Here is a 10,733-nt window from a genome sequence, read left to right on the forward strand (position 1 = left end):
GTATTTTTATTTGAATAGTTCAAGCTGTTTTTAGTGCTGAACAATTCACAAAATGTTTATCCCTTTTCTTAGTAATAGGCATTTAGTTTAGATCTTGTGTGAGGTATCATGAATAAGTGTGTTTTAATATTGATGCACATCTTTTTTTTCCAGATATCTGTTTTCATATACCCTGGTAAAGGATACCTGGGAGTCACAATACTGGGTAGATATGTGCTAAACAAATGTTCTTTTATTTTGAAAAAGATTTCTTAAGGTGTAATTTTTTATTAGCTACATCTGTAGCATGTGTAAGTTCTGTGCCAAGGATTTAATCTGAGCCATAGATGTGACAATGCCAGATTCTTTAACCCACTTCCCCCAGCTGTGGATTGAACCCACGCCTCCACAGGGACACAAGTCCCTGCAATCAGTATCTTAACCCACTGTGCCATAGCAGGAACTCTGAGGTGTAATTTAAATGCCATAAATTCACTCATTTAAATCCAGAATTATTTGCTTTTGTGGGAAAGTGTAAAGAACGTGTATCCTTCACAATCCCATTTTAGAACAATTCTATCACCATGAAACATTTCTCAATTTTCACTTTACTCTATTAGCTTCATTTAACACAGTCACTCTCTCTCTTTGAAGTGCTTTCATCAGAGATTCCTGCTTAGTACATTTTACAGTTTTTATAATAGTTTTTGTTGTTGTATTTTTCTGAACTCAACAGCCTTTCTTTGGCTGACTCCACGGTGGCTTGCATTTTCCTTAGCTTTAGTTCCCCCCACCTTTTTTCTTTTTTTTACTCAATGAATTTTATTGCATTTATAGTCTTACAACCATCACTACAAACCAATTTTGTAGCATTTCCATCTCAAACATCCAGCCCATCACCCGACCATCTCTCCTTGGTAAACCATAAATTTTTCAATGTCTGTGAGATAGCATAGGATCTGCAAATAAGTTCATAGTGTCCTTTTTTTAGATTCCACACTTAAGTGATAGCATACAACATTGGTGTCTCACTATCTAACTTCACTTAGCATGATAATTTCTAGGTCCATCCATGTTGCTGGAAATGCCATTATTTCTTTCCTTTTAATGGCTGAGTAATATTCCATTGTGTATATGTACCACATCTTCTGGATCCACTCCTCTGTCGATGGACATTTAGGTTGTTTCCATGTTTTGGATATTGTAAAGAGTGCTGCAATGAACATTGGAGAACATGTGTCTTTGCAAGTCATGGTTTTCTCTGGATAGATGCCCAGGAGTAGGATTGCTGGATCCAATGGTAGTTTTATGTTTAGTTTTCTGAGGAATCTCCATACTGCATTCCACTGTGGTTGTACCAATTTACAATCCCACCACCAGTGTCACAGGGTTCCTTTTTCTCCACAGCCTCTCCAGCACTTATTGCATGTAGACTTTTTGATGCTGGCCTTTCTGGCAGGTGTAAGGAAGTACCTCTTCGTGGTTTTGATTTTCATTTGTCTAAGCATGAGTGATGTTGAACATCTTTTCATGTGTTTTTTGGCCATCTGTATGTCTTCTTTGGAGAACTGTCAGTTTAGATCTTCTGCCCATTTTTGGATGGGGTTGTTTGTTTTTTTTGGTGTGGAGCTGTGGAAGGTGTTTATAACTTTTGGAGATGAATCCCTTGTCAGTGGATTCACTTGCAAAGATGTTCTCCCATTCTGTGGGTTGTCTTTTCATTTTCTTTAGGCTTTCCATTGCTGTGCAGAAACTTTTCAGTTTGATTAGGTCCCATTTGTTTATTTTTGTTTTTCTTGTCAATACTCTAAGAGGTGGATCTGGGAAGATGTTGCTGTCATTTATGTCAAGGTGTGTTTGGCCTATGTTTTCCTCTAAGAGTTTTATAGTGTCTAGTCTTATATCTAGGTCTTTAACTCATTTGGAGTTTACTTTTGTGTATGGTGTTAGGGAGTGTTCTAATTTCATTCTCCTCCATGTGGCTGTCCAGTTTTCCCAGCATCACTTATGGAACAAGCTTTCCTTTCTCCATTGTATATTCTTGCCTCCTTTGTCATAGATGAGTTGGCTGTAGGTGTGTGGGTTGATTTCCGGGCTTTCTATCCTGTTCCACTGATGTATATTTCCATCTTTGTGTCAGTACCATACGGTTTTGATGATTGTTGCTTTGTAGTATAGTCTGAAGTCCGGGAGCCTGATTCGTCCAGCTCCATTTTTCTTTTTCAGGGTGTCTTTGGCTAGTCTGGGTCTTTTGAGCCTCCAAACAATCTTTGGATTGGAAGAGTTAATATTATCAAAATGACTATACTACCTAAGGCAATATACCGATTCATTGTGACCCCTATCAAATTACCAATGACATTTTTCACAGAACTCAAAATAGTTTAAAGTTTGTTTAGTGCTTTACATATTGACATTTCTTTGTCTTATGGGTTCAATTTCTGATGCAAAGTAAGAAATGGTCTGTCTCATACCTTTGTAAGTAAAGGGTTGTTCTGGATGTTGTTTATTTTTTTTAAAAAAAAAGCCCGTTTTTATTTTTCAGAAGGTTGACATTTATGGGCACCTAATTTTTGTTTTTGTTTTTTGTCTTTTTTGCCATTTCTTGGGCCACTCCCACGGCATATGGTGATTCCCAGGCTAGGTGTCCAATTGGAGCTGTAGCCACTGGCCTATGCCAGAGCCACAGCATTGTGGGATCAGAGCCACATCTGCAACCCACACCACAGCTCATGGCAATGCCAGATCCTTAACCCACTGAGCAAGGCCAGGGATCAAACCTGCAACTTCGTGGTTCCTAGTCGGATTCGTTAAGCACTGAGCCACAACGGGAACTCCACATATATACATTTCTTGTATTATCTCCTTCATGGTCTATCAGAAGAGACTAGATATAGTTCCCTGGGCTGTACAGTAGGACCTCATTGCTTATCCATCTGAAATGTAGTAGCTTGCATCTGCTCATCCCAAACTCCCAATCCATCCTCTCCCTTCCCCCTTGGCAACCAGAAGCCTGTTCTCTATGTCTGTGAGTCCATTTCTGTTTTGTAGATAGGTTCATTTGGGACATATTTTACATTCTGCATGGAAGTGATATCATATGGTATTTGTCCTTCTCTTTCTGACTTAATTCACTCAGTATGATAATCTCAGGTCCATCCACTGTTGCTGAAAATGGCTTTATTCATTCCTTTTACAGCTGTGTAGTATTCCATTGTATATATGTACCACTACTTCTGAATCCATTCATCTATTGATGGACATTTAGGTTGTTTCCATGTCCTGGCTATTGGGAATAGTGATGCTAGGAACATAGGGGGTGCAGGCATATTTTTTGAATTGTGGTTTTGTCCAAATATATGCCCTGGAGTGGATTGCTGATCATATGGTAGTTCTATATTCAGTTTTTTGAGGAGCTTCCATAATGTTCTCCATGGTGGATGTACCAACTTACATCACCGCCAGCAGTATAAGAGGGTTCCCTTTTCTCCACACCCTCTCCAGCTTTTGGTATGTGTAGAATTCTTAATGATGGCCATTCTGACCAGTGTGAGGTGATACCTCATTGTAGTTTGGATTTGTATTTCCCTAGTTACTAGTGATGCTGAGAATTTTTCATGGGCCTACTGGCCATCTGTATGTCTTCTTTGGACAAATGTCTCTTTAGGTGTTCTGCCCATTTTTTTGATTGAGTTTTTTTGGTTGTTGTTGAGTTGTATAGGTAGTTTGTATATTTGGAGTTGAAGTCCTTGTTGGTTGTATCATCTGCAACTACTTTCTCCCATTCAGTGGGCTATCTTTTTTAAATTGTTGAATGGTTTCCATTGCTGTGTCAAAGCTTAATTGATTAGGTTCCATTTGTTTACAGGTCCATTTTTAAACTATTTTGTTTTCTCCATCTTTATGGCACAATAATAATGCCAGATGTTTTTATTGCACATAGTACTTACTTATAAATATTCAGATGTATTTATTAAGCCTATATATTTTGTCATTCTTTCATTCTTCAGACTGAATTAGCAACTCTAAGATCTCAGCTAATGTAAGATGTGTAAGCAAATTGTTTTATGTCAGACCTTCCAATTCTTCTTTCCCCAAGTGCTGACGAATCATTGAAAATATAACCAGGAGTGACAGATTGAGATTATTTGTATTACCTTAACTAGTGTCTTCAGATAGTATTTTTAAAATTTCTGCATGTGTCATATAAAACTGATTTTACAATACTTATTTAGAAGAGATCCTTTCCACTGCAGTACGGTTGGCATTTGGGGCCAAATTATTCTTTATTATGGGAAGCTGTCCTGAGCATCGTAGGATATTTTGCAAACTCTGCCTAGTTGTAACAGTCGAAAATGTCTGCAGACTTTGCCAAATGTCCTCTAGGGATAATGTCATCCCTGTTGAAAAATACAAATTGGGTCAATCTTTATTTTAGTTAATTGTAGTTCTTCAGAACTTTGTGTTTATCATGTCTGTTTTCTAAAATCCATGTTTTAAGTCATTCCAATATTTTGGAGGTGGCTTACTGGATATTTGCCCTGCTCTTTGTTTATCTAACATTTTTTGTAATATTTATTCATGAAAGATTTATCTGGACTTACAATTTAAGGATTTTTTTTCCTTTCAAAGTCTATAAATATCATGCCCCTTCATTCATACATAAGAAAGTATGTCTGCTTGGTATATGTTTGTAAGTAAACCTTTTCGAACTTTGTTCCTTTTTTTTTTTTTTTTTTTTGGTCCTGACCAGTGCAGAATTGTTATGTGAATATATGTCAGCTATATGCTGAGTCTGTATTCATTGATTGATATTTTTATTGTTTTTATTACAGTATAGTTGATTTACAATTTAAATTTTTTTTCAAATGCACAGCATAGCTATATAGTAACTTTACAGATTATACAGTAGAAAACTTATTATAAAATATTGGCTATATATCTTCTGATATACAATATAACATTGTAGCTTATTTTATATACCTAATAGTATGTAACTTTTAATCTCTTACCTCTGTGTTGCTATCCCCCCCTTCTTTTTTTTTTTTTTCCAAGGGCTGCACCCACTGCATATGGAAATACCCAGGTTAGGGGTTGAATCAGAGCTACAGCCACTGGCCTATGCCACAGCCACCACGATGCAGGATCTGAGCCATGTCTGCAGCCTACACCACAGCTTGCGGCAATACCAGATCCCAGACCCACTGAGAAAGGCCATGGATCCAACCTGAATCTTCATAGATACTAGTTGGATTTGTTTTTGCTGCTTCACAGTGGGAACTCTGCCACTCCCCACTTCTCTCTCCCCTTTGGTAACCACTAGTTTGTTCTCTGTAACTGTGACTCTGTTTTGTTATTTTTGTTTGTTTGTTTGTTTGCCATCACTATATTCCACATATAAGTGATAACTTACAGTAGATTTCTTTCTCTGTCTACAGTAGATTTCTTTCTCTGTCTTAGTACTTCACAAAGTATGATACCCTTCAGGTCCTTCCATGTCATTTCTGATGGCAACATTCATTTTTTCATGGCTGATTATTATTCCATTGTGTGTGTGCACCACTTCTGCTTTATCCATTTACCTGTTGATGGATGCTCAGATTGATGCCATATCTTGGCTGTTGTAAATCATGCTACTCTAACCATTGCTATATATATATCTATATCTTTATCTATATCCATGTATCTCTCTCTATATATCTTTTTAATTTGTTTTAATTTTCTTTGAAGTATACCAAAGAGTGGAATTTTGGGGTCATGTGATAGCTGCATTTTTACTTTCAAGGTAATTTCATCCTGTTTTCCACAGTGATGTACCAATTTGCAATCCCCCCAACAGTGTATGAGGGTTCCCTTTTCTCCACATCCCCACCAACACTCGTTACTTATGTCTTTAATGATAGCCATTCTGACAGGTGTGAGGTTATAACTCCTTGCACTTTTTATTTACATATCTTTGATGATTAGTGATGTTGAACCTCTTTTCATGTGTCTTTTAACCATGCATAAGTCTTGTTTGGAAAAATGACCCTTCTGGTGTCTGTTCATTTTTTTTTCTTCTTTTTTTTTGGACAGCATATGGAAATTCCCAGGCAAGGAATCAAGTCTGAGCCACACTTGTGGCAATGCCAGATCCTTAACCCACTGTACCAGGCTGGGGATTGACCCTACACCTCTTCAGCAAACTGAGCCACTGCTGTTGGATCGATTCATTTGTGTGTCCTACCAAGTATTGCCCCCAATAATTCTCTGTGTTCCTCAAGACTAAGCCTATCAGGAGTGGAGTCTAACGACTTGAGATAGCCAAGTGTGGGGAACCTGTTTAGGCACCACAGGGGGAGAGACCCCCCCCTGAAAATGACCTTGAGTTTAGAGGGGCACATAGACACACTCTGCTTCTAAGAGAATCTGTGCATTATCTCAGTTCCACTTCCTTTCCCGTCACGCAGCTGTGAAAGCCCCTGAACCTCAAGGACGGACACTTTAGATACCACATCAAAAGGCATGTTAAAACACATAGGATCATATATTCAAAGAAGAGCAATGTTTAAAGGGACCCTAAGTCAACAATGTATATAATGACATCTGCAGAAAAGACAAAGGTTTTTCCAATGTGAAAAGTCTTGCAGAAAAGCATTTAAAAATGACTGCTTTTATATAAAGGATCTCTACATTACATTACATATTGAAAACATCAATCACATGCTTATCACTAAGGCTCTTTCCTTCTGTCTTTTTTTCTTTTTTCACATGGTTCTACCAGGGGCACATGGAAGTTCTTAGGCTAGGAATTGAATCCAAGCTGCAGAGGCAACCTAAAAGGCACCTGTGCTCATGCCACAGCCTTTGACCCGCTGCCCAGTACATCAGCATCAATGCACATCTCCACAGCACCCTGAGCTGCTCCAGGCAGATTCTTAACCCCCTGAGCCACAGCAGAGACTCCCAAGCTATTTCTTTATGCCCCATGTAGTTACAGGGTTGAGAGACCTAAGTAGCAGATGCCATGATGGGAGTAGCAGCAAAAAAACTAAAGGCAAATGCAGGCATATTTCCTTTCCTTCAGACCTCACTGCAAGGGACGCAAACAATGTGAAAAGGACAACTACTCAGAGGTGATGACCAAGCGGAGGCTTCTGGGACTGACAGATGTAGCTGAGGTGCAGCCTGTCCTGCTGGTGGTATGCCTTGTCATTTACCTTACCTTAGTAATTGGCAATGTCCCTACCAGTCTGCTACTGCACAGTGACTCAATGCTTCACACTCCAGTGTGCTTCTTCCTCAGCCACCTACCTCTGCTTTGTAGGTCTGTGTCATGCCACCAAGGTCACTCCTCAGATGCTGGTGCATTTCTTATCCAAGGGAAGGGAAAACAAATTTCCTTTCTTGGTTGCTCTATCCAGTTCCACTTTTTCATTGATCGTCCTGGTGATCACACATGATGGCTCCTACAAACCACAGATGACGTGATCACAGTCATGGCTTCTGACCATGGCCGTTTGCCAACCCTTGCTCTATGGGAGCAGAATGTCCCAAAGTGTCTGCCTCTCTCTCACGGCTACCCTTATAGTCATGGCTTTGCAACTGGTCGAGCCCAGACCATCCTGATGCCCTGTCTCTCCTTCCTGGGACCCAATGAAATCAACTGCTTGTATTGTGCTGATCCACCTCTCTTCATCCTTCCCTGCTCAGATATGTATGAAAACACGACTGCCATGTTCGCAGTAGCTGGTTTCAACCTCTGCTGTTCTCTCACACCATTGTCCTCGTCCTCACCTCCGACGTTTTTATTTTCACAGCCGTTCTGCGTAACAGCTCTGATGAAGGGAGGCCCGAGGCTTTCTCCAGCGCTGGGTCCCATCTGCAGGCTGTCACTCTTTTTTATGGGATGCCCTTCTGCATATATCGGAGGCCTCCTTCTGAAGCATCCGTAGAACAAGGCAAAATGCTAGCAGTTTTCTATATCTTTGTGAGTCCCCTGTTAAACCTTTTGCTCTATATAGCCTTTGGAACAAAGATGTCCCAAGAGAAATAAGGAGAGGCATACTCAGAAAAACTGTCAAATAGGGTAGACATTTTCATCTCGGGTATGTAACGTATGCTGCGTATTCCCCTCACCAATGTGGGAACATTTTACAAAAAAAAAAAAAAAAAAAAAATCTATCTTCATCACTGGGTACTTTGACCTTCATAATTGGCCTAAAAGACTTGGAAGAGTGTGTCCAATCATTAGCCTTTGTCTTCCCCTTGTATTTCAATGAATGAAATGCCACATAGGAAATCAAAGAAAGCATTACTATGGCTCCATAACATCAGTAAATGATGGGTAATTCTAACCATGGAACGCCAATGAGTATCATGTTATAAAAGAGGGAATGACTAATGAGGCTACAGTGGTGGCCATTTGGATTTTCAGGGCTGAACGATTTCCAACCAATGTTCCAGAAGCTTGCCAATCACAGCAGGGGCATTTTGGTGTATTATTCCCCCTTAATTCAAATTACATAGCAAATAAAATCTTGAAGATTCTGGGGTTACTACTGTGAATATTATCTTTAGTTTTTTAAAGGTGTTATATATTATTTATTGATGAGGATGACATAAAAATAGCTGACCATGCCTAGGTACTCCTCCTATGTCAGGCACACTGCAAATATATTACCTCCTCAGAGGCTCACACAAATCTCTTGAGCCAACAACATTATTTCCATCTTGCAAACGAGGAAATGAGAATTTTGGTCCAGTATCGTTCCTTTGGAGTAACGTGTTTCAGTGGAATCCTCTTTCAGTTAGACCTCAAAGGCCCTTAGCACTGCTCATCTAGTTGTGTGGTTTTGTTTTGTTCTTTGTCTTTTTAGGGCCACACCCGCAGCATATCCAAACTCCCAGGCTAGGGCTTGCATTGGACCTGTAGCTGTTTCCTACACCAGAGCAACGCAGGATCTGAGCCACACAGGCAACATGCACTGCAGCTTCTGGTAAAGCCAGATCCTTAACCCACTGAATGGGACCAGGGATGGACTCCATGTCCTCATGGATACTACACTCAGGTTTGTTACCACAGAGACACAATGCAAACTCCCACAGCTGTTTTGAAAAAGCTAACTTCCTGTATGTAATAATACCATTTCTGTGGGTAGATCATCTGGTTCTTAAATCAAAATGGGGATTGAATCTGCATGAAAGCAGCCACCGTGGGTAGTAACTTTACTCACTTCCTCGTTTTTCCTCCCCTTCATTTCTTTGCCCTAGCTGGCTATTTCCAAGATCATGGTTGCTTATATAACATGCGCTCCATATTCCAGCTCTGTCCTATCTTCTGTGAATGCTACATCTGTACTCACTGCAACCTCAGGCCATGAATTTTAAATAATGCTATGGGATTTCTATGGGAATATATGCTGCAGTGCACTGTCCAAAACTTTCCCCTTTGAAAGAATCTCTTGTGATCATATGTGACAAGAGCAACTTGAAAACGACATAGAGATGACTAATGCTGTAACCAGCAAGAGCCCCAAGGAAACGCAGGGTCTATCTTTTATTAGGATTGTGAAACAAAGGCTGTGCATCAAAGTGTGTGTGGAGGGGGGGTAAAAACACCAAAGAGTATGGATACAGCTTGCTAAACCAACACCGGAGTGTATCTTATGAGGGGTGTATGATGAACAGTTTGCTCTAACCATCGTCCGATCTAATCTCAGCAAAGCCTTAACGTTTACAGCAGGCCTGTTTGTCCCTTCACAGGGCCCATAACCCTTCACTATCTGAACTTCTTTCCCAGCTTAACCTCCTTGGCATTCCAAGGGGAAATCATGGTTTTTCCAGGATCGCTATATTCTACTCTTTCATACTCTTAGCTCCGTGCTTTCAAGTTTGAGCCCTAAGGCCCCGTTTTCTGGCACCCACACTCTTGGCACCTATAGAGCTTTATTCATTTTCATTTCCTATGACAACAATGTATTTTATAATACCGTGACTTAGTTTCAGTCATTAGACACACTCTGTATTCCAACGTTATTCAGCAAGGATCCCATGTAACGAACACTCAGTTATCTCCTCCACCCTCTGTCACAAATCCATGAGTGGCTTACTATTGAGGCTTTGAGCAAGACTCATGCATAGGAATTTACAAAATAGACCCTGGAACAAAAGCTGAAAATAGCATTTGTATTATTCACTACAGCGTGTCTACAGGAACACTGAGACACAAAGATATGCTTCCTGCTTTTTCTATGCTCAAGACATCAACTTGGAAAGACATCACTCCATGGGTTATTGTCTGCATTGCATGTATTGTATACTCAGAAGCAGGGCGTTATCACCTCTGCGTATATACTCTGGGTATATGCCCTCTGCGTCAGATGAGGCTTAAAAACTCCCTTCCTCCAAAAAGCCCTCTATCTTTCACCTGCTTCTGATACGTTTTGGCTTTGTATCACCAGGGAACATTTGGCATTGACTACATGACCATGTGTTCCCTAGCAGTAAGATGCTAGGAGCATTTGTAAACGGCCATTTTCTATAGCTTCTCTACCTACCAAAGGTGGAACTGTTCATGGGAATGTGAATTCAAACATGGCCTGCATTTTTTCCCCCTCTAAATGTTCATGCTGATATTCTCATCAAGAGATACAAAGGTAGAGAGAAGAGGAACACTATGGGGTAGTCAACAGCATACAGGGGAAGAGGTACGTAAGGACAAAATCTGAGTATTAGAGAGTTGGGCAACTTTCTTTTGGAATGCTCACCTCCTA

At 40.1% G+C, this 10,733-nt stretch overlaps 1 pseudogene; it reads left to right on the forward strand.

Moving 5' to 3' along the window:
* Window positions 1–6,901: 6,901 nt before the first annotated feature.
* LOC110258499 lies at window positions 6,902–8,087 on the forward strand (annotated as a pseudogene).
* Window positions 8,088–10,733: the final 2,646 nt, after the last annotated feature.

The sequence above is a fragment of the Sus scrofa genome, unplaced genomic scaffold, assembly GCF_000003025.6.
Source record: "Sus scrofa isolate TJ Tabasco breed Duroc unplaced genomic scaffold, Sscrofa11.1 Contig2187, whole genome shotgun sequence".
NCBI lineage: Eukaryota > Metazoa > Chordata > Mammalia > Artiodactyla > Suidae > Sus > Sus scrofa.